The 24849-nt window shown below is 42.7% G+C and overlaps 1 protein-coding gene across 1 annotated transcript in view; it reads left to right on the forward strand.

Annotated features, from left to right (window-relative positions):
• Positions 1-3973: 3973 nt before the first annotated feature.
• prr35 (proline rich 35) overlaps positions 3974-24849 on the forward strand; it is a 52176-nt gene continuing 31300 nt past the window's right edge. The window contains exon 1 of the mRNA XM_048551780.2: positions 3974-4058. The gene's annotated coding sequence lies outside the window, so the exon portion shown is untranslated. The remainder of the gene's footprint in view (positions 4059-24849) is intronic.

Here is a 24849-nt window from a genome sequence, read left to right on the forward strand (position 1 = left end):
TAGCACAGAATTACTGTAAAAATACAGAGTGTGTCAAAGCTTTTTGTCTTACCCTATGAGCACAATTCATAACATATGGGAAGAGGGTGCTGACTTGTGTAGGTGTTGCAATGGGCAATCCACCATTTCGATGATTGTAGATATGCCATGCTTTTTTTTCAGGCCAATTACTGTTATATCCCAGTTGGCAAAATGTTTAAACATCACAGAAGCCACTTGGACAACTACAGAGAGAAAGTAAGTAAGTAAGGTAAGTGGGGACAGAGAATAGGGTGGTAGGTAGGTGGATTAGGTATTAGAGTGGCAACTGAGTAATCAGCTGGCAGACACGTGAGGGGAAAAGATGGCAGGTGGGTGACAGGCTAAGGTGCCTGGTGGGCGAGGGAGAACAGATGATGGTAGGTTAACAGGTAAGGTGCCATAGGGGTTGGGATTTCAGTCAAGTGTCCATGATGGGGAGGCATTTGTGCACCTTTGCAGATTGCGGGGCTGCAGGGTAAGTGAGAGTATGTCAAATCAGGTACCTGGGTTGGGGAGGGTGACATTGTGAGTAATGGGGAGGTACTCAGTGCAAGTGAGCTTGAAAATTTACACCTTATTAACAGCACACAGTTACTTTGTTGGAGGGTTTGGGGTGTGGTCAGTCTTACAGTTATCCTGGAGTGACAGCAGGATTTAATCCGTCTAACATTAGTTGGCTAAATATTCAAGTGAGAGAAACCCCTGTCAGGACTCCAACTCTAACTCCTAATCGGGGATATTTGCAAATATTAAATCATACTTCAGTGGAAATCTAAATGAATCAGCACAAATCTTTCAGAGTACACCCACTCCCTGTCTCTCACAGGAACAGATGATCTGAGCCGCCATCATTTATAAATGTTTGCTGATCTTGTCAGCAGTGATTCCTAAGAGATTGTGCTCTTGCAAAATGTGGCAGGGGTTGGAGTTCAATTCAAATTAATATTGGACAGCATCTCAGAACAAGGAAATCAGTCACTGGGTGTCAAAAACCTAACGCAGATAAACATGGAGGGTGAGTATAGACAGAATTTGACGGTAAATCCACTCAGAGTCCAAAAATGATAACCAAAATGAGTCCATCAGCATTGTGGTGACAGACCATACCATTGGAAAGCACCAGAAGAAGGGTGGCACGGTTGGTCAGTGGTTAGCACTGCTACCTCACAGTGCCAGGAACTTGGGTTCAAATCCAGCCTCAGGCGACCGTCTGTGTGGAGTTTGCACATTCGCACCATATCTGCATGGGCTTCCTCCAGGTGCTATGGTTTCCTCCCACAGTCCAAAGATGTGTAGGTTGGGTGGATTGGCCATGCTATAGTGCCCAAGGATGGTTGGGTTAGATATGTCTGGGTGGGATGCTCTTCAGAAGGGTGGTATGGGACTGAATGGCCTGTTTCCACACTGTAGGAATTCTGCATTAAAAAAAATACAAAGAGGTATCTCAGAACAGATTAGCAGGCCATATTATGCTCCATATATAATTTTTCAACAGGCTGCCCAGTTTACATTATCTCCAGATGTTATATTTCACCTCTCAATCTCGTGAACCTTGTATATTTTGTAATATCTCCATTTGCTTTTCAGAGTTCACTTGTGCACCCTTCCCTATTACGTGGCAATGGAGGGGAGGTTGAGATGGGGGATGGTGGGATGGAGTTAGGAAGGGGAGGAAATTGAACGGTGTGTGGTGGTGAGATGCTTTGGCAAATTCCAATCACAGCAACCTCCTCCCTCATCCATTGTCAATACTTGGTGAATTCAAGACAGCAGTAGACCCATCACTAAAAGTGATATTAGTGGCTCTTCTGTTACATACACACAATCATCTGCTTTTGCTCAGCTGTTAGTGAGCGAAGAAAGGGCAGCGGTTTTTCAATATCAGGCTAATGAAGGACATGTTCATTGTGAGTGAATGCACTGAACTAGCTAACCTTTTCAAACCCCCCCCCCCATACTGTTTGTAAAGTGCAATGCATTATTTGGAAAGAAGGAGAATTAGATGCAGAATTGTTAGTACTTACATCATAATCTTTTGCCTGCGTGACTTTATTTGGTTAGGTTTTTGAAGGAGTAAAGCCCAGATACCTTGTTAAATGACAGCTGGTGCAACTGACAAGGAACATTTGATTTCTCTGCATTTAATGCTCAAGGGTTCTTTTAATTCTGTTCAAGGCAGGCAGATGTGAATTCAATTTGAATATTAAAAAACAAACTTTATCGGTGAAAACGTGGATCGCACGTTCATGTCGTTGGTTGCAACGAAAGCACGACGAACCTAAATAAATAACGTATTTTCCATCTCACTTTTCCCTTCTAATTCTCTCACAGTTTTGCCTGCTGACAAATTTGGTACAGATGGTTGGAATGGTGGAGGAGGCTGTCAATGCTGATTTACAGTCATGTACATGACAAGGGGTCTGATTATATCTGAAAGCCTTCATGAAGACCACATGGACCCTGACATTTTGTGATGAGCCCTCAAGAAGCCTTGCAGTGGACTGAGGAAAGGCTGAGCACCCTGAGCTGCCTGCAGGCCCTGAGTGGCGGCACTCAATGCTTACAAGAAGAGGCTAGATACAATGCCTGTGGACTTGAAGCACAACTGCACTCACATCTCACTGCGCTGAACTTAAAGTTAGAGGCTCAATCTTCTTCCCTGGCATTCAGGTTTACCTAAATGTGACAAGCTGAAGTGTTGCTGGAAACCTAAACATATTTGTGAGTCTTTCAGTTATTGTTAAATAGACAAAATATTGATAATGCACAAGGAATTTATAATTATAATCAGCTCAAGGCTTTGAAACTCTTTCAGCATACAAATAACAATAACATTAATTTTCATACTGTATTTCACAGACTCAAACCACGAAATCACTAATAACGTAAAAGTGAGCAAAAACCTGTTTTGCTAAGCAGCCTTTCTGTAATTAATTAAAATAGAGATTCCTAATGATGACCTTGTAACTATACGCATCAGAACCATTCAAATTAGCATCTTTACACATTTTTAAATGAATTTGTACATAGCTGTCACTCAACACATGAATTTTATAAAATAACATGCCAATAGCCACAGCCTGATAGTTAAGATTGCATCCTTTTGAGTTACTCAGGACTTATCATTCAAATGAAGCTTGTCTAAAATCTAGAAAAAAGTCTGTTGTCTCTACATTCGTCTGTAAAAAATAGATTATTGTGCTATGCAGGACTTGTCAAAAGAATATTACATGATACATTTTCCAAATGGCTAATAAACCATTTGCCTGATGCCATTTTTCCAATATTCTGAACGAAGCTGGGTAATATCTTGCACTCCCTAAGCTTGTGGTGTCTGTTGGTGAGGTTGTTCAAATAAATATTGCTTTTGCCTGCTGGCTCGGCTCCCTCATCGAAAACTTTATTGGGCTTGTGTCAAACAACCAACTCTATAACAGATTGTGCACAGGCTGAATTTAACTGAACAGTCCTGTTTTCAAGACATCATTTTCCACCTGGTGTAAAATCTCTCCCTCATTTCAGGACCTTCTCCCAAAGTAGGCAAAAAGAGACAAGTTGGAGGTGATGTGAAATAGTGCCTCTAAAACAGACTTTTTTTTTGAGGATTATGCATTTTCTGCCAGTGAAAGTGAGTCCACTCTCTTTAGCTCTATGCTTTGTTAAAATGAAAGAAAGCAGTGAAAAGTTGTCATTCCCATGCAAGTTTGGCTTTCGCTTTCTAAACAAAATGAGAAAAGTGTGACCATGCCGTGTGCTAATAACTACATCAAAAGAGCGAATGCTGTATTTATAAATGTTTCGTGGCTGAAAGAGAAATAGCTTCCAGGCACAAAGCACATGACTATACCATTTAGGGAAAAGGGGGAGCTCAGCTCGATCAGAGCAGCCCCGGGGCCCAACTCCCAGACAATAAATACCTTACACAAAATTTAATTGTTTTCATTTTCGGATGGGGAGATCGAAGTGAAAAGCCACTGAGAACATCGCACTGTAGAACGTAAAATGCAGAGTAAGAGAGAGCGTACAGCATTTCTGAGGTGAGTCGCTTGCTTGTTTTCCTGTGATTTAATCTTTTATTTGTGTGATAACCTGTAGTTAACCGCAAGCAACATTTAAATATCTAAGCCATTTCCAACACCTGGACTGTTTAAAAATGAATAGATCGGTTAGATCGAGGACTAAGTTAGATTTGTGTTAATACTGTACACGGCATAGTACTGGAAGAACATGAAAATTAGTCACATCGTGTTTTAGGGAAATATACAGCCTTAAATTTATTTGACGCTCCAAAACTTCCCTGTTTAGTGGTTTTCCAATTGTGCATTAGGTGGACAATGTGGAAGAGTTTGAAATGACCACGGTCAGGTGATATAACAACATAGAATTCTCTCAACTGCACTTTAGTTCAAACAACTTCACTTATCTTACTCTGAAATTAATATATTAAGTAGTGATCAATTAAAGGATTCAAACAGAAGAAATGCATAAAGCATCTGAAGCAGGTACTCAGAATTCAACTGACAGTAGTTGTCACAGAACTATGCTGTGCGCACGGTATGTGAACATTACTGGGAACTGTAAACTTCACCTTCAGAACAGCAATGCCTGCACATCAAATGCACCTTGTTTTTCAATATTGTTTTCTGCACTAGAATCACCACTATTACAGGCAGCTACATTGGTAGAAGTAGTTCACCTCTCCTTGAGTAACATCTAGGCAACAGATAAAATATAAACAAAAATATAATTACCTAAAAGTTTGATCTGATCCAATGGTGTGAAATATCTGTGTAGTGGGGGAGGGGCCGGAATCAACACCAGTTGAAAAACAAAACGGATTTACATTCAGCCTTTAAAGTGTTTTTACTGCTTGAGTAGAGGATGAATGAATGTTTCACAGATAGAGAAAATGGGAGCAGGGAATGGATTTCACAAGTGCATAAGGTCACGTCACCTGAAACTCTCTTGCTGTTTGTATTTCTCAATGAGTTTTAAATCTATAGTCAGATTTAAGATATAAGATAATATAAGATCTGTTACTATTCTGTAGATGTAAAGGAATTCTCGATAGAGTGAACTTTAACTCTGGGTGTTATTGTAAAATGAGCAACATCGATGCAGTGACCTGTTATACGTCTCTCCATTCAATGGCATGGAAATTAAAATCCAGGGTGACGTATAACACACAGCTGAATCGATATCACATTGCTGTTCAATTCAAAATTACCCCTTCCTGTCTCTAGCATGAGATTACAGTGGTTTAGTGGATTTGGTGTGTACCCAAATGGCTACCATTGCATTAATAAACTGGAAATGATATTCTACAATAATGTGGTGTCACTTGACACTCACTTGACACAGTGGTATTTACTAATTAACTGGTGCTGCTGAAGATTAATGTAGAAGTGAGAAGCAATGGCATCAAAATTTAAAAGCAGCTCACTGAAAAAGTGCATGACCCACCATTTTGAGCATTTAAAAGGATGAGCTAAGGTTCTCACATACCAGAATTATAACAGCAACTTTGGCACTAACAGGCAGCAATGTCTTTATAGGCTGGTCCAGCATATATGCAGGTGGTCACTAATTTATCAACAGAAGCTGTTGGTTAACATCCAGGAGCATCTGTTCTATAAGTTAATGGTTCTGAAAGGGTTAACATCAAAAATAGCATTAAGCTTCACCCAGTCTTATGATATGATAAAGATTTGGTTAGTACAAAGGTTTCTTCAGATCTTTTAGAATGAGGACTTCTACCCTCACATCTCCTCACAGTCTCAGTAACAATATCTAGCTTACTAATGTAAGGGATATCCCCACTGGAGTTGGGTCAGGAGGCTGGAGCTGGTCTACACAGGGAGGCAACTGACTACCAGGAGCAGACCGTCTGCTTGAGGAACCCATTTCACTGCTTGCAGTGTTTTGAGAGGACCTTTGCAATATAGCCTTGAGCATGTATCTAGATTTCTGGGCCCTTGCTGTATGCTCCTCAATATCACCATCATAATGGTAGCAGAAGGCAAGCCAGAACAAGGCCTCTGCTGAACAGTATCGACCAGCAGCACAATTCCTGCTCATTAGGAACACTTCACGTGATCCATCCCTTACATCCTCAGTCGAACTAACATCTAGCCGTGCGTTCCAGTAGCCATACCATCACCATCCTTGCTTCATCCAGCAAGGATGAATTTTCACCATTATTGCAAATATGAGCACTAATTCAGGGACCATAAAACCCATTTAGCAAATAACTCAACAATATTGACATCTAATAGTTAACAGAAATCGTTCTGGGCAATCCATTTTACATCACACAATTGTCCAATTTCCTGGGGTTATTTTCTTATCCTAGTGCTTCTATAGAGGGACAGTGCAGTTGCTACAGCTTGGGACTTAGAGTGCTGGTAGGCTTCCTTTGAGGACATTCAGGTGGTTGTGGTGAGTGTCCATAAGCAGTGATGAGCTGGCGCTGTCTGTCATGCCAGGTCTTGCTGCCCTAACAAGGGTTCTGATGAGGAGCGTGGTGGAAGAGGACAATGGATAGATAGCCAGGAAACCAGGAGTACCCTCCCGGGATTTCACAGCAGTCACACCCCAGCAGCTCTCTGCAACAACAGGGTGCAGAAGTAACACCCAGTGGATGTTTCTCCACAACCATGATTGTATTCATCCAAGTTCCCAAGGCATTGGATTGCCCAGCAGGGAATTAGCATTGACTTTGGCAGTGATGTCTTCCTACTGAAAAGGAAGCTGACTCCTGGAAGCCTTTCTTTCCCATGGTGGGATGCACATGGCAGCATGGTGGCACAGTGGTTAGCATTGCTGCCTAGCTGCACCAGGAACCCAGGTTCGATTCCAGCCTAGGGTGACTGATTGGAGTCTGCACATTCTCCTTGTGTCTGTATGGGTTTCCTCCAGTTTCCTCCACAGTCCAAAAATGTGCAGGTTAGCTGGATTGGCCATGCGAAATTGCCCAAAGTGTCCAAAGATGTGCAGGCTAGGTGGGTTAGCCATGGGAAATGCAGGTATAAGCTAAAGGGGTGGGTCTAGGTGGGATGCTTTGAGTGGAGATGTGTGGACTGGATGGGTCAAATGGTCTGCTTTCCATGCTGTGGAGATTCTATTCTCCCGGCTCCATCTCCATCACCAGCTGTCCTTGGTACATGTGGGCCAGAATGATCCTACACTTGATACTGCAAATACAGGGTACTTGAAATGTCTGTTTGTGCAAGAGAAGTTCAAAGAGAATCAAAGTGAACTGAGTGACAGTTTAAGGGAGCCTCTAACTTTCTATGTTTGACATTGAGTCAGAACTGGATACTTTGAAACAATGAAGTAAAGCAGCCTCAGTGCTGGGTATGGCTCTGAGTGCAAATATTTTGATTGCTCCCTCAGGGAGTTTTCTGATTTTATGCTGAGCTCAACTTTTATTTTTATTTCACAGAAGCATACACCTAGAAAACAAAAGATGTCTGAATTAAAACATATGCTTCATTGCTGAACTATAGTCACCTGCCTTTTATTTAGCATCTCGCATTTAGAAGAAGCAGTAACCAGTAAATCAGTGTTAACTTTCATTAATACAAGTGCACTTGTATTCATGTTGCTATTTTTATACAAGGGGAGCTGCCTTCATGAAAAGTATTTGGCAACTGGAAATAAAGACTCAAAACCAATTTTCTGAAATGCATCAGTTCATTATTGCCACAGGAAATCATTATGAAAATGGCACAATGGTATTCTCTGTCCCTTGAGAGAACACTGACTTGATTTTTGGAAACGCTTACTAGCTTAGTCTTCAATAACATACCTTCTGTATGCATACATACTGACCCATACCTGGTGCATGGGGAGCAGGTCAACTGTAGGCATTAGTTTTGATGTGCTTTACTAGTGAGGGACTCTTAGCCATTGAAGAAACATAGATTTTGGGGGGGGGGGGGGGGGCGCGGGGTGGGAATTCCACATGGCCGACAGTTAAACGAGGAAGGGGTTCAACCAGGAATGGAGCCAACTGGGATTGGAGATGACTGGAAATGTGGGGAATGGGGAATGCGGGACAACTAGGAATCAGGATGATTGAGATTGTAATCAACTGGCAATAGGGTGCTGAGCAATGTAGTTGACTATAAATGGGGTTGACTGGGTATGGGGGTGACTGAAAATATGGACAAATGTAAAGGGCGATGGCTGGGAATGTGGGTAATTGGGAATAGGGGAAACTGGGAATGGGATGCCTTGGAATATGGGTGACTGTAAAGGGCTTCTCTAGAAATAGAATCTACTGCGGATGGGGATGACTGGAAATTGGAGCAGCTGCAAATATGAGGGGTGAATAGGAATGGGGTAATTGGGAATGGAGTTGACTGGGATTGGGGATGATGGGAAAGGAGATGACTCAGAATGGGGATGATTGTAATGGGATCGACTAGGAATGGAAGTTACCAGAAGATAAGAAAGAGGGGAACAATGCTGCACATGGTGCCCAGAGAGATTACATTAATTGTTATTCAAACCTCAAATCCAAAAAGTTACTTATAGATGAAGGACTAATAGAACTATAATTTGATGAGGAATAGAATGAGATTATAAGAGAAGATTATGTACTCTCAAACACAGGAGATGTTGACTGTGAAGCTGGCTGGCTTGTCTTTGATCTAAAGTACACCAATTTTTGGCACAACCATCATCAGGTCAATGACAAATGAGAAGCAATCCTCTGGGAAAAATACACAGTTAATTTCTGAAGTGAAAAGCTGTTGTTATTTTATATCCCACATAATTCTAAGTGGCTCATTTTCAATCTAAAGCATAATGATGGCTGTTCATGATATTCGATTTAAAGTATATCTGTGACAGCCATGTCATCACCATTTAATGAAAATTGTTAAAATAAAAAGGTCATAAATGGCAGCAAAAGGATGCTCATTTGTAATGGTTTGAATTTTTGCCAGCAAATATCACCAGTTTCCAGTTCTAGGCTTAGAATACCTATGAGATGCATCAAAAAAGCTGCTTAAAAATGCATTATCTGAATGTATTATTCTGTTAACCAAAGATGATCAGAATGTAAGGCACTGTTGTAATTGTTTCCTGCCCAGTTCAGTGACATATATTCCAGGAAATAATTAGGTAGCCAAAACATATACTTCAAAATTGATAACACAGTGTGGAGCTGGAGGAATACAGCAGGCCAGGCGGCATCAAAGGAGCAGGAAAGCTGACGTTTCAGGTCGGGACTCTTCTTCAGAAATGGGACCCGAAACGTCAGCTTTCCTGCTCCTCTGATGCTATCTGGCCTGCAGTATCCCTCCAGCTTGTCACTGCATTATCTCTGATTCCAGCATCAGCAGTTCTTACTATCTCTCAAGGTCAATGAATGTGTGTGACAATGTTAAATTTCACCAAATACACTACAGGCCTCAGGGACTCATGAATCTGTTGCATCCCTATCGCTGCAACAATCAGGACTCATGCCTGATATTCATAATTTCCATCACAACCTCACATACTTTCTATTGCTATGTCTTTCACATCACATCCAATGACCACGCCAGCTATTCTTTAACTGATTGCCTCAACCCCCACACTAAATGCACAACACTTACCTTTCCTTGCAGAGCAAGGTAGCACACAAACCAGGAGCAGCAGGGTTTAACTTGGGCTGCCTGTCCCAAAGCCATGATAATACCAGGGCTGAAACCATCAAAGGAGCAAGGGTAGTGCAGGTTCTAGCTCAGCAGAGGCAGATGCCATGTATCAGTTCTGTAGATCTCTTCAATGGGGCTGTCAGAGAATGCTGAGGGATTTATATGACCGAACATTTCGTGCATTGGGAAAGCTGACCACAGTCAAAGTCAAGGAGCATCAACTTGCTATAGGACTGTGCAAGTGTGGAGCCCATCCTTCCCATTGTGGAATAAATGAAAAAAATGCTGTGGATGCTGGAAACCTGAAACAAACACACGTCTGACAGCTTCTGGGGAGAGAGAGAGAGAGAGAGAGAGAGACGGAGTTAACACTTTGAGACTGATATGACTCTGCTTCAGAAATCTGGAAGAAGCCATACCAGACTTGAAATGATAACGCTGCTTCTCTCTTCCAGATACTGCTAAATCTGCTTGAGTTTCTCCGACGTACTCTGTGTTTGTTAATACTGTGGAGTCAAGACCAAATCCATTCACACACTTGTGCACGTAATTATCCTGGAGAGTTGCATGGCCGATGCCATTTTTGCTTGTGCTACATTGCATAATGTCAGAGCTCAATGTTTAAGCTCTGTAGAGGTTGGCTCAGACTGAGGTCATGCCAGCTCAGCTGGTTGCCTGTGCATATCCAGGCTGCTGCCATAAGCGACTGCAGTTTACAAGGTGCAGAGGGTTTCAGCCTGGTCCTCCGGCAGGCTGCTGGGATCACTGATGCACTGCCACAGGGAACTGGCAACTCCCTACAGCACAGACCCACTGCCTTCTCTCAGGAAGACGGGCACTTACCCTCCCACCACTGCCCACAGAGCCAGTGTGGCCAGATATCAACTTCTCCAGGCTGCAGCTGCCATGCCAAGGTGGAGCAGTCTGAGACTGGAATTTAAAATTTAACTTTAAGCACAAAAGGCAGCTTGAGGCCAGCCTTAAGAAGCTATCTGCAGTCTCTTCCACCAGCCACTCATTGGACAGACTGGGGTCATTTTGCTTAGAGCGGACGAGATTGACATGGGGGAGTGATTGAGATATACAAAATTATAAGGGACATAGATAGTGTAGACAAGAAAGAGCATTTCCCTTTGATGGAGGATCAATGACCAGAGCTTGCTGATTTAAGAGAAAGGGCTGAAGGTTTCGTGGAGATGTGAGGAAAAGATTTCTCACCCAGAAGAGAGTGGCAATCTGGATCTTGCTGCCTGGAAGGCTGTTGAGGTAGAAGCCCTCATAACATTGAAGTATTTAGATGTACACTTGCAATACCAAAGCATACAAGGCTGTGGACCAAGTGCTGGATAATTCAGCGGTTGTTTTTGACTAGTGAGACTTGATGGGCTGAAGGGCATTTTTCTGTGCTGTAGATCTCCCTGACTCTATGACTTGGACATTGTTCTTGGAGTCTGGCGCTGTAGACAGGTAAAGGAGCCCAGAAGACAGGCACTAAGGGCAATTATTTGACTTGTGTGTGTAGTAATTAGTTATCAGTTTGGTTTGTGATGAGTATTTTTTGGTCACAACATGAAATTAAAGCCACCAATCAGACACTGACAGAGGGAAGGTCTGGGAACAGATTGTTGGTGAAGAGGAATTGAGAGTGCATATCCCACTGGATGGGCTTATTGTGGACAAACTAACCAAAAAGGAGTTACCCAGGTTCAAAATTGGCTGGACAGCTGGTTTGCATTGCAAAATAGTACTGACAGTGTGGGTTCAATTTCTGCATTGGCTGACATTAACATAATGGACTCTGCTTCTCAACCTCTCACCTTACCTGAGCCACGATGATCCTCAGCTTAAGCCAACACCCGTCGTCCCTGTCTCTGAAGAGAGAGCAGCCCTATGGGCTGGTAGGGCTGTTGCGACTTTTCCATTTATTGTTACCAAGGTTACCTGCCCCCCCTTCTCCTCTTCACACCACACATATCATGGTGAGGCCTAGCTCCTCATGATAGTCAGGTTACAGTGAACCACCAGAAGTCTTGACATCTACTTGGCTGAGTACTACCAAACTCATGCTTGACACATGGGCAAGGATGGCAATCTTTAGTCATGTGGACAGTGTAGCTCTTGGCACCTAGTAGGTACTGTTTGGTGCCCCAAGGTGACTCAAATGCAGGTGGCAAGGCAGCTGTAGAGGATATTGGGCCTGGAGCAGTATGATTCATTGCCTAAGATCTCACACCAGCGGAACACTGAAGGAGCTGAATCCCTTTCAGTTCTAGCCCAAGATGGGGCCAATATGCATAACCTGCAAAGTTATCCATGTGAAATCAATGGCTGTCTACACAATCGGGAATTCTGCAGTTCCCACATGCTGATAGTCCCTGATTCCTTCTGGCAGGAAAGAATTCTGTCTGGCTCTGATTCTATTTGGGAGGGGGCATTTCCATGCTCCCTGGTCATTAATCCCTCCATCAAGGGGAAACATTCCTTCCTGTCTACCCTAACTATGCCTCACATAATTTTATGCATCTCAGTTGTCTGGCAGAGACAGAAATCCATTTAGCTGTCTGGAAATAGAGAGATAGAGACACCTCTTATGAATCAGTGGAGACCTAGCTGCCCAATGTTACTTGCAATGTACTCTTCATCCTGCACTGTGAGATTCAGTGCGTGATATTTCAGTGAGTCACTGAAGCTCAGGCATTTTTCACACTGTTCCTTGCTGAGGTTCAGAGAAAGAATTGTATCCAAAGCAAACTGAAAGATGCTGGTATCCCATGGATATCCTTTTCCCTTCTCTTTCTCCCTTTTCCGGCAAAGTATCCCAAATGGCGTAGCCTCTGTTCATTCTCCCAGACAAACTGTATTGTTGGGGAAATAGTTGATGCAAATCCCAGTCTGGGACCAAAAGGTTGCATGGAAGCCATGAAGTCAGCAATACCTCTTTCAGCATCCCATTTCTTTAGAGCTGAAGTAGGACTATGAAATTAACACTGATGCCATCCACATCAGTGATCCACCCTAAGATCTTGGGCAGCCTGCCCTATCTCTTTCCCAATGTTCACTACAGACGTTCTGATACATCAGCAATGTGGCATCCAGTGCCGTTCTTTTGATGGGTGCCACACATGGCATTCAGATGTTTAAGGACACTCCTACTACCCAGACAAAAAGTTGCAAATGGTCCCAATTTCTCAAGCAAAGTGTTCTGGGCATCTGGAACTTAGGCCTCCAAAGGACTGGATGCTACATTAATTGACACTGTTCAGACTGAGATTAGTGTACGGCCAGAGGATTGAACAATACAGATCAAAGGATGGCTGAATGGAGGTGTGGTACAGATCAGCCATGGGATTCGCTCTCTGACAGCAGGCCAGTGCATTGACTTCCTACAGGTGAAGTGTTTCAAATTTGTGATATCACTGCCAGCAAGAGCTCTGCTATAGATATACCTGGAGCTATCACATGGATCCTGTACATGTGGAAGCAGGTCATTCAGCCCTCTGAGCCCACACCACCCCTCCAAAGAGAACCCTACCCACACTTTTACACTATTCCTGTAACCCTGGCTAATTCACCTAACCTGCACATCCATGCACACCATGGGCAATTTAGCATGGCCAATCCACCTAACCTGCACAACTTTTGAATGTGGGAGGAAACTGGAGCACCCGGAGGAAACCCACACAAACACAGAGAGAACATGCAAACTCCACACAGATAGTCACCCGAGGATGGTATCAAACCCAGGTCCCAGAAATCTAGGTCTGGCAGCATCTGTGGAGAGAGATCTAAACGGAGCTAAAGGTTTGAGTCTAACCTGCCTTGGAAAAGGAACAAATGATTATGTAGTACCATAAACAATGCTCCAGAATTTTCAATACCTAGTCGCATGTTGCTTACTGCTGCCATCAAGAGGCTTCCCCATGTCCCCTGGAATCATTACAGTGAATGGTACCAGTGATAATGGGAACTGCAGATGCTGGAGAATCCAATATAATAAAATGTGAGGCTGGATGAACACAGCAGGCCCAGCAACATCTCAGGAGCACAAAAGCTGACGTTTCGGGCCTAGACCCTTCATCAGAGCGAGTGAATGGTACCACCTCAATTACGGTGCATAGAAAACCAGATAATAGAGACTGCAGTGGAGGCATCTGGAAAAGGCTTATCTTGGACATCTGGCCATAAAGAACGTAAAATACTCAGTGGGCATTTTTTTGATTAGCATCAGATGGATGTATTTTGATGGTAATTGTAAGTTCAGAGCCAATGTTTTTCAGACACGCTATATCCTATGCTGCATGATTCTATGACTCTAAATCTTATAAGACTAGTACCCCACAAGGTTTGGTTTCCCCCATCAGGATGCAACAACTTAAGTGGGTTGGCCATGCTAAATCATCCTGTATTGTCCATAGAGATGCAGGCTGGGTAGGTTAGCCATGGGAAATGTGGGGTTGTGGGGATACGCTAAATCTGTGTGGCATACTCTCTGGAGAGTCAGTGTAAACTCGATGGGCCAAATGGCCTCTATCTGTACTGTAGCAATTCCATGATTCTACAGTTCTCTGCTTGTATGAGTTCCTGAATCAATCTCCAAATCAACATTATCTTGCTCCTGTCATCGGTGACCTCCACTTCCTGCTGACTTATGCACCACCCTCTAACTCTCTTTCTCATTCCCCTGCCTCTTGGCCAAATGCCAATGAGAAAGGGACAGAGTGATTGCAACTGCTTACATGAGATAAGCCGAGACTATCCGACTGGAGCAACATATTTTTCATCTCTCTGTGTCGCTGCTTCAGGCATGTCTGGCATCATCCATTCAAATTGATCTGCAATGCATGGGGTGTAGACTTGGGATAACAACCAGGAGTGGATTCAACTAGTCGAGTCTAGGGGCAATGAAGGCTTAATAATGGTTTCACTGGCAGATGATCTGAGAGGGGCAATGTCAGAAGATATTACATAAGTGCAAATAGACATCTTCACTGATGATGTGCACAAATGAATGGAAGTTTATACTGGGGGTGATGCCATCATTTTAAACATTCAAGCAGTTGCCAGGGAGAGGAATGGGATCAATAACTGGGAATTGGGTTTGAGGCATGGATCAACAACTTTGGCCTCTGGATGTTGGGTAAATGTGGAATATTGTAGCTTTATCTTCTATAAAGATTTTGAGGAGTCATGGAGAGCCAAACACCATTGGTGCGCATGTGGAAATAATGCTGCATTTTTAAATGATGGGGCATTAGCTTTCATCCATCGAGACACAGATTATAACAGCAGGGAGGTCATGTTGGAGCTGTACAGAACACTGTTTGGGTTACAGCTGGAGTACTATGTGCAGTTCTGGTCACCAGACTACGGGAAGGGTGTGATTACACTGGAAAGGGTGCACAGGAGATTCACCAGGATGTTGCCTGGGATAGAGCATTTCAGCGATGAAGAGAGGCTGTATGGGCTCAAGCTGTTGTCTTGGAGTAGAGAAGGTTGGGAGGAGAGCCTGATAGAGCTGATAGAGATGTATTAGATCATGAGGGACGCGGAATAGAAAGCAGCTGTTCCCTTTACTTGAGGGGTCAGTTAAAAAGTGGGCACACTTTTAAGGTAATAGACAAGAGGTTTAGAGCAGATTTCACCCAGGGGCTAGCAGGAATCTGGGATGCACTGTCTAGGAGGTGGAATTAGAATTATGTTTATTGTCACGTGAACTCAAATTACAAAAGAACAGGAGTGCAGTGAAAAGTGTACAATGTCACTAATACATGGCACATCTTAGGTACAAAATACCTAGATACAGATCATAGGTGCAAAAATAGAGAAAATAGAGAAAAGGGTTACACTATATTACAGATAAACATAGTGTATGCGTAAATTAGAAAATAAGAAATGAAGCTAAAAGGATAAACATTGCAGTCTTTCTATTGGGGTTTCTGTGTGGAAGACTCCACCAGTTCCCAACCAGTAGCCATCTTTGCTCCAGGTCACTGGCAGAAGAGGGAAAAGGCAGAAGAGAGAAAAAACACAAGCTAGAAGAAAAGAGAAAAGGAACGATGGAGAGGATGAGCTCTGGCTGGAGTGCCCTACTTCACTACCATCTTGAAGCATAGCTGCTAGGCAGTTGAGGTAGCTAACCTTATAATGTTTAAAAAGTACTTGGATGGGCACCTGAAATGTCGTAACATTCAAGACCATGGGCCTAATGCAGGAAAGTGGGACAAACTTAGGTCATAGTGTATCTTTGATAGTACAGATTCAATGGTCCAAAGGGCCCTTTCTATACTGTTTGACTCTGTGATTCTATGATGTTACTGATGATTAGGGTTAGGAGAGGGTAATGTTGAGGATCTCTCAGCAGCATATTAATACTCAGGTGGAAAACACGTAGCAGAGAGCCTCACTCATTGTCACGTCAATAAGGCACACTGGAGTGTGGGCAATAAAGAACAGAGTGGCTGTGAATGTGCTTGCAATGGACAGGAGATAAGTGAGCTGACTTGTGGGGAATCAGCCACTGGGCCTTCACTGGGGAACACATTATTCTCCAACCCATGACCTGTTGTCCACATGGGCGCTTACAGGGAGCCTAGTCCCTGGCCATGCTGCAGCATTGACAGTATTGGTTCCATCTCCCTGTCACTAACTCTGTTGGGAGACTTCCTGAGATATACCCTCCTGTACACACAGCCCAACAGGAGGCGATGGTGAATCAGGTGAGGCCGTAAGGTGTAAGAAAGAACTGATGCCGTGTACACATCTCGCTGCTCTAGTTACACATACACATGGTGTACAGTACTTGCTGATGATCAGAGATCCCAAACCCATTAGCGCGCCCTTACCCAGAAAGTGAAGGCATGGGCATAGTGAAATGTCTAGACCCCTACATAGAGAGAGCGCCTACCACAGCAAACAGTGAAAAACAAACTTAACTACTTATATCACTGCCAGCCATGACCCCCATGTACCTTCAGTTTAATTTCTTTCTCTTTCCCTCCCACCAGGCTGCAGGAGCATACCCCCAATCCCCATTCTACAGATGGCTGGAGGGAGCTAGCTCCATAATGGAGGTCATTGGCCCTTGAGGTTCGGTTAGGCAAGTCCAACATCTTGGTGTGGATGAGCCAGACATGCTGAAGGTCTTTGTGCCAAAGTGATGGCAAACCCTTCTTGACCTGAACCTCCTGGTGTCAGAGGAGTAAGGCAGCCAGGGTGGAGGTGGAGGGCTCGGTCACCTCTGCAATGTCCTGGGGACCTGTTAATGTTTCTTCCTTTGGTTGGGTGCCTCTGACATTGCCCTGTCTGTCTGTGAAGACTGTTAATGACCAAACCAAACCCCCTCAAATTATATTAAGATGAAAGCCTAGCACCCAGCCTTTTCTTATTTTAAAGACAAACACTATGAATTGTGTTTTTGGATGCAATTTGATTGGTTAAACTGCCAGGCTTGAAGCAAAATACACTTTATTCATACACTATAGTTAAATCCAACAAAAGAAAGAAGAAATTGTAAAAACTTAACCCTGTTAGAAAATTTAACAGAATAACAGATGACAACAGTCCAAATATGTGCAGGAAGAGTAGGGAGTGACTTGACCGAAATGGATAAGTTTCTGAGTGGTCTCGACAGGGAGAATATGGAAAGGATGTTCCCTCTTGCAACTCAGTTCAGAACCAGGGAACGCGGTTTTCAAATTGGGGGTCTCTGCCTGTCAGGATAGAAATGAAGAGACGTTTTTCCCTCTTGGAGGTTTGAGTGATTTTGGAAGGCGGTGGAGGTGTGGGCCCATTGAATATTTTGAAGGTGGGTGCAGATAGTTTCTAATCAGGCAGGGGAATTAAAGGTTATCGCGGATAGATGGGAACATACAAGTCAAAATACGGCCATGATCTTATTGAAAAGTAGAGCAGGCTCCAGGGGCTTCGCTCCTTACTCGTATGTTTGTTTGCCTTGAACAACTTCCTCTGCTTGCCTGGCATTCAGCTAATATTGAAATGAATCAGTGATTTCAATCAGGGAACCCGCTCACAATTGCAAAGTGAGCATTTGTGATGAAATAAAAGTCACCTGACTACATGTTTAGCACTGGCTTCTCCTCAGACAATTCTTTCATTCAGGTGCTGTTCTCAAGACATGATGTAAGCATACATTAATTACGAGAACATGGCAGGATTCTTTCCCAAATGATGTGTGGCAATAGTTTCTGCGAAGCTCTATTTTTAGCTGGTGATCCGCTTGTATTTCACTATCTGCTTTCATTAAGCCGCTTCAGGGCAATAATTTCTGATTTTTTACGCACAGCTTAACTTAAAGGGGAAGCATCAATTACATAACCCCTCTTAAGATTCATCTATTAAGACATTTCTCTGTAAGGTTTTAATATATTTTGGAGGGAGAATTTTCTGCTCATTTTAAATGATATCTTTGAAGACTTTTGTTTGTCCAGTGCGTATTGATTGCATCACTGGAAAATGCTGCTGAAATATTGACTCCATAAACAACGCAAGTGAGCGACTGTTAATTCAGGAAGATCACTCTTCATCGATTCTGTTTGTTAGGTAAGCTGCCTCATTAAGTCAGTTCCCAAGTGATGGCACTAGGACTTGCTCCTTAAAGAAAAATATTTTTTTCTCTCTCTAAATAGACAAGCCCCAAAGGACTTTAAAGTTATTTGCAATTTTTTTTCGTGCCCCATTTGATTTTTGAAAGTGTCCTGAGACATTTTAATTGAACATGTTTTTGGTGCCTCTAATCAGACCAGGGCAATGACAATGGTCTGTTATAAAAACAGAAAGTTCTGCAGAAACTCAAAAAGCAGAATCTGTGGAGAAAGAGCAGAGTTAATGGCTTGAGTCTAAAATGACTCTTCTTTGTAACTTGTAAGGTCAATTAGTCACAATCCATAGTATTTACAGAGTTCGCCTGGAAAGGAAAATTGAGTAATGTTTTTGTTTTTAAAAATGGAAGTTGAGGGTTTGATGTCATAGCACAGTCATTATCCCTGTGTCAGTGCCTCTCAAACATTTCCCCACTGTGTCCTCCAGGTCAAGGCTTGAAGATTTGTGCAATCTCTCAGTGAGATCTGAGGGGAGATGGGGCAGAGAGCGATGGGAAGGGGAAGGGACAGCCAGCGAGAGTGAGAGTGGAGCGCAGAGACCTGTAAGATCAGAAGAGACCTGTTAGAGAAGGAGCACACAATTGAAAATGGCCATTGCTGCCTTGGCATCTGGTCACACAGTGGCCTCTCCTGGGCTCCCAACCACCAGTTTGGACAGCTCTTGCCTCTATGCTGTTTCTAACAGCTTTCATTCAACAGTTGACTGTGGAAATAGTGGCTTTCCCATCCCCTGAATTATTTTAAATAAGAGGCAATGTGTGATATTAACACTGGACTATTAATCCAGAGACCCAGATAATGTTCTGGAGACCCAATCTGAAATCCCGCCATGGCGGAATTTGAATTCAACAAAAATCTGGAAATAGGAATCTAATGATGGCCATGAATCAATTATCAAATGTCAGGAAAAACCCATCTGGTTCACAAATATCCTTTATGGAAGAAAACTGCCAAGCTTACCTTGTCTGGCCTGCATGTGACTTCAGACCCACAGCAATGTGGTTAACTCTTAAACTGACAGCTGAGCAATTAGGAATGGGCAATATATGCCATCCTGGCCTGTTATGCCCTTATCCCAGAAATTAATTTTTAAAAATTTCCATTTGCATCCATATTTTTTACCCATGCTCCTTTCATTACAGTGTGAATTGCAGGAGAGTTTGTGTCGCAAGCATACAGTTGTTGCTTTACAAATGCACATAATCTGCCAGTAATATGTTCTAAGGAAACATTGGCCAGCCACTTTACACTGAACACAATATAACCATTTTACAAGCCAATACCTGCACCTCCCAAACACAGAACTGCCTGGATGGGCAAGGGCTGCTGTTGCATTTGGGACACCATCCACTCCAATATCCCCGGGAGGTGACATCCTGTTCCGTGTCTGCCAATGCCCCTTTATAGTCCTTGGGTCAAAAACCAGGAACTCCCAGCACCGCAGTATGTGACCAACTTCACCTGAATGGTCCACAGAAGAAAGTGGCTCACCACAACATTCTTAGGGGCAACTAGGGATGGACGACAAACAGTGCCCTGTCTAGATCCTCAGTATGAATTCCCAACACCTTCTGATCCATTTTGAAAGCTGCTTGTTACATAGAATTATTTTAAATAAATCTCTTAATTATTTTATGCTTAAAGTTTTGGACATCTCCAAAGTAAAAACTTCAAAAAATAAGGGGAACTAGAAACCATTTCAGTTTCTATTTTGTTTTGGCTGTTCATGCACCAGCCTCTTCTGAGTATGATCCTTATTCTAGGTGTTTTGCTGTCAGACAAGTTAGAAAATATTTTGAATAATCAGCCCTTAGCGTGGAGTGTTTCTGCTGAGCAACTACATGCTTGTGGTCTCAAGCACTACAACTCACTGGATTTTCTGGTCAGTTTGTCTGCAGCTGTCAGGTTATATACAGCAGAAAGATATTAATCAAAAGAGTTGGAGAGGGACCCAGTGGTTAAGGTGAGTGTCAGTAGCCAACAGCGACAGCTATAAGTTCAGTCTGTCAGCTGCTCGAACAGTGCGAGAAAAATAATTAATAACACCTAAGGAACAGGATACAAGGCTATAGTAACTTTTTGAAAATCATTTGAGAAATGTTATTTGTACAAGTATTTTCATTTTATTTTAATGATAGTCATTAGTCAGTGTGTTATTGAATATTTTTAGAAAGAATGAGTATCAATATACTTAGCAATGCAAATAATGACAGTGAGTGGAATTTAAAGTAAGTTGATAATTCCCTACCTTTGGCAGTTCTCCTCAACTCCATCTTTTTTTATTTAACTTTTATAATATGACAACATGTACAGACCTTTCATTCTTTCCAACATAATACATGTAGCATTGCTTCTACTGTTCATTGCTCCTGCTATTCATTGCTCTTGCTGTTCATATGAAATGTGATGTTTTTGAGACCAAAATTGAGGCAAAATATTAACAGTTGACTTTGACACAAGGATATCCTGAGGGGTTTACGTTGCTAGCTTTCGTAACGTTGCATCCTATACATGTATTGGTGGTCTAGATGAAGCACTGAGGGCTAGTCTCCTTTAGCCTGTTGCTATGGCATTGATGGGCTAACCCTGATGAAGTCTACCATAGTCAAAAAGGCAGCCAGGGTGTGATTGGAAGATTGTTCAGTCTTGTTTATGGCTCCTCCTCAGGGAACGCAGTTATTTTGGCGGTTTGTAAAGTTGAAGTTGGAAGAACGTCACTTCAAGCAGCTCCCAGCAGACAAACAGTTCGATGCTGGTGCTTTCCTGGGCTGCACTTCCTACCTGATGCCTTTTTTAATGAGTGCACAAAACAGAGGACTGCGGAAGGCAAGAGGAGCAGTGATGGGCTTTGATTAATGAATAAAAACTACAATCTACCTCATTGTGAGGCATGCGAGAATCAATGAATTTTAAGACAAAGGTCATGGGTTCAATTTTACAGAGGATCAGCCTTTACTTGGGTGCATAAAGTAACTCTCGTGATGTTAGCTTTCATCAGTATGGGGGACATTTGATTCTAGCTTTGGGCTGAGATTCCTATTTGGTCTTACCCTATTACGACTGCAAATTGTCCAGCTCTTAAATAGTCAATATGAAATAACATGTTCTGAACACTTACTTCAGAATTAGAACGATTTTGGAGCTATTTAGAAACAACAATTAGGACCAGTTCTGGAGCTCCTACCACTTTTTCCAGTGACCCCAGTTTTTGCTAAGGACGAGGATACACACAGTGATCCCACACTCTTCGCTGCCAACCCGGTCAGCACCATCGCAGGGTTGATTTGATTTTGATTTTGACTTTGCACAACTCGGCAAGTTGTTCTGGCTTCTCCACGACTTGTGGTTCTTGGTCCCTGAAAGGGGTTTCAAAAGGTCTTAGCTACACTCCCAATGTTTCTTCCATAGCCTTTCCATTCCAATCCATTACCAACTCGTACCGCCCACCCTTTACAGACTCCCACTCCAACTCATGTCTTTTGTGGCTTTCTGGTCTGTTTACCTTGAACACGGGGCATACAGAATTAAAAAAACGCTGAAAGCAAAAAAAAAGGCATGTATGGAAATGCATAGTAAGAAAATGCACAGGCTTACAACTTCTTTTGAAACAATACTGCTATTCCTAAACCCTATAAAAGTGTTAGACAGACAAACTATTAAGTTACCAATAACATAATCTTCAAGCACTTCACATCTCATAATCCTGGACAAACAAATTCAAGCCATTGACAAAAGTGATCACAGAAAGAATAACTTATTGTAAACACTTAAAGGTATCAATCAAACAATGTTTGCTGTTTTCTTCAGAGCTCAAACCCTTCATTGAGATAATTATGTTATGAGTTAGCACTATAGGCTAAACTTGCATAATGAAGACACAATTAAGCACTTTTACAGTCGAGGGTTTGAGGTGACATGTGATTGAGTGAAGGACATGTCTTGGCATGGAAGTGGTATGGGAAAATGTGGAGGAGAGGAAATGAGGGTTGAGGGGTGAGGGCCTTAGTGTCTGACAACCTACAATAAAAAATTGACAAATTCCCAGAAGCAAGATGGGTTTCGAACCAGCTTGCCAGGCTCCTGCAGATATATACCCACCTCAACACTATTCTACTTCCTCCACACCCTCCCACCCAATGGTATCTGCTGGAAGAGGAATTGGAAAGCTAGGCTTACAAGGCATCGTCTAACAGATGTAAAAACCTGTTGATGATGCCCTATCATCACGGTGTATGGCCCCAAAAGAACATTTCTTACTCCAACCATGTACATCTACGTCAAGCAGTATGCCTAAAGCAACATTCAGCTCCCCCTCGCCCCACACTTAAATATGTAAATGTATGGCTGTTTGTGCTGGCAAAGGGCCCAAACCAATTTCCGTCAATGCTGCAGCCTTTTGGCTCAGGAACACCACAGTGACAGTGGTCTGAGGCACAAACTAAAACCTATTCCATCATAGGTGCCAACTTGTTCTATCCTGTTAAACTCTTTTAAGGGCCTTAGCAGCGTATGAGGCTGCAGAAAGTGGAACCGGATCTGAACCTTGACCACTGGATTTAGTCAGCCCAAGCCATTTGTGAATGCAGGCCATTCCCTCATCCCAGTTCCTCGAATATCTTCCCAGAATTTGTTTTGTCTTATCTTGTGATTTTACTAAAACATATGCGATTCTGAGAGGACCTAGATGGGGGAGATGCTCAGATGATGCTTCCCCTCAGGGGAGATCTGGAACTAGAGAACACAGTTTGAAAAGAAGAGATGCCCCCGTTTAACATGGAAATGAGGAAACAATCCTTCTCCCAATGGGTTATTAGTATATTGTCTTGATCCCAGAGAGCTGTGGAGGCTGGTTCATTCTATATTATTGAGGTTTAATTTGATAGAGTTGTGATTGACAGTGGAGACACCAGCTGTAGGCGACAGGGCAGAGACTGAAGACAAGGCCATGTCAGATCAGTCATGATCTTTATTGAATGGCAGAGCAGGGGCTGAATGGCCTTTTCTTTGTCCTAGATCATTTAATTTGATTTGATTTGATTTAATTTATTATTGTCACATCTACCTACGCACAGTGAAAGGTTTCGATTTGCGCACAGTACAGGCAGATCAAACCATAAAAAGTGCATTGGGATAGTAGAATAGAGCAAAAAATACAATGTTACGAATATAGAGAAAGTGCGCCAAGAATGAGATCAACATTAAATTTAAAATCTAAGAGGTCCAATTGGGTATCTAATTACAGCAGGAAAGATGCTGTTCTTGAATCTATTCATGCACCTATACAAACTTTTATACCTTCTGGCTGATGGAAGAGGCTGGAAGAGAGTATAGCCAGGGTGGGAGGGGCCTTTGATGATGTTGGTTGCTTTTCCAAGGCAACAGGAAGTATAGCTGGGGTCATTGGATGGAAGGCTGGTTTGCGTGATGCACTAGGCTGTGTTCATGACTCCGTAGTTTTTTGGGAAGAACAGTTGCCACACCAAGCTGTGATGCATCCAGATGGAATACTTTCTATGGTGCATCAATAAAAATTGGCAAATGTCCTTGAGGACATGCCAATTTTCCTTCACCTCCTGGGAAAGTAGAGGCATTGTTGTACGTTCTTGACCATAGCATCAACTTGAGCGGACCAGGACAGATTATTGTTGATCATCACTTCTTGGAATTTGATACTCTCGACCATCCCATGATGCCAGGCTGCTCACTGCCTGATCAATAGATTGGGCATCAAGAACTGAGGGAAAGCAGATGTAGACTGCTGAAAGACATCCTTTGCCCCTTGCCTCTAAATCCCACCAACCCCCATCCCCACCCTCATCCCAGAATCACCATCCATCCTTCTTTCACCTTTGGCCTGGGATGCCTTCCATCAATCCTGGAACTCTAGTGGGTAAATTACCAGCGGCTGATACTGTTTGCACCAGCACTGGAAACAACGAGGACCTGCTGATTGGCCTGCAGCTCTCAGTGACTGGGATTTCCACCACTGAAGTCCTGAATCCCGGAGGATAGCAATCACTTAGTGCCTGCCCTGCAGAATTTCTTGGACAGTTTCCTACTGAATTTCCAATCAGTGCTGAAAGATACTCCGTCAGCCAACAGAATCTCACCCTGAATATTATGAGCTCAGTGCGTATAAATATAACTATACTAATATTGCAAATGGGAATTATGAACAGAACAGTACATTCTTCTGTTGTTTCTCTTAACATATAAAAGAAAGACTTCCCAAATAAGTGACAAATACCACTTTGGCAAATCACACCAAAAAATGTCCAGAGGTGATCTCTCATCAGCACAAAAAGATTTACGAAAATATTCTATTGTTATTGTTGCAAACCTCAAAGGACCTAATTAGAAATTTCTTCTTATTTTCTCCCTTTTCGCTGTAAATATTCAACTTGAAAAATATTTTGTGTATTTCCTTCTATGACAGCGATTTTATTTTTCTTTCAGAAAGGGTTTCTTACCTGTCTCCAGCTGTTGAATCAAACCAGAGGCCTGCAGCTGTACAAAAACACTGCCAAGCTGGACATTTTCTCCTTCACATTTTCCACTTC

This window comes from Stegostoma tigrinum, chromosome 23 (genome assembly GCF_030684315.1).
Source record: "Stegostoma tigrinum isolate sSteTig4 chromosome 23, sSteTig4.hap1, whole genome shotgun sequence".
Taxonomy (NCBI): domain Eukaryota; kingdom Metazoa; phylum Chordata; class Chondrichthyes; order Orectolobiformes; family Stegostomatidae; genus Stegostoma; species Stegostoma tigrinum.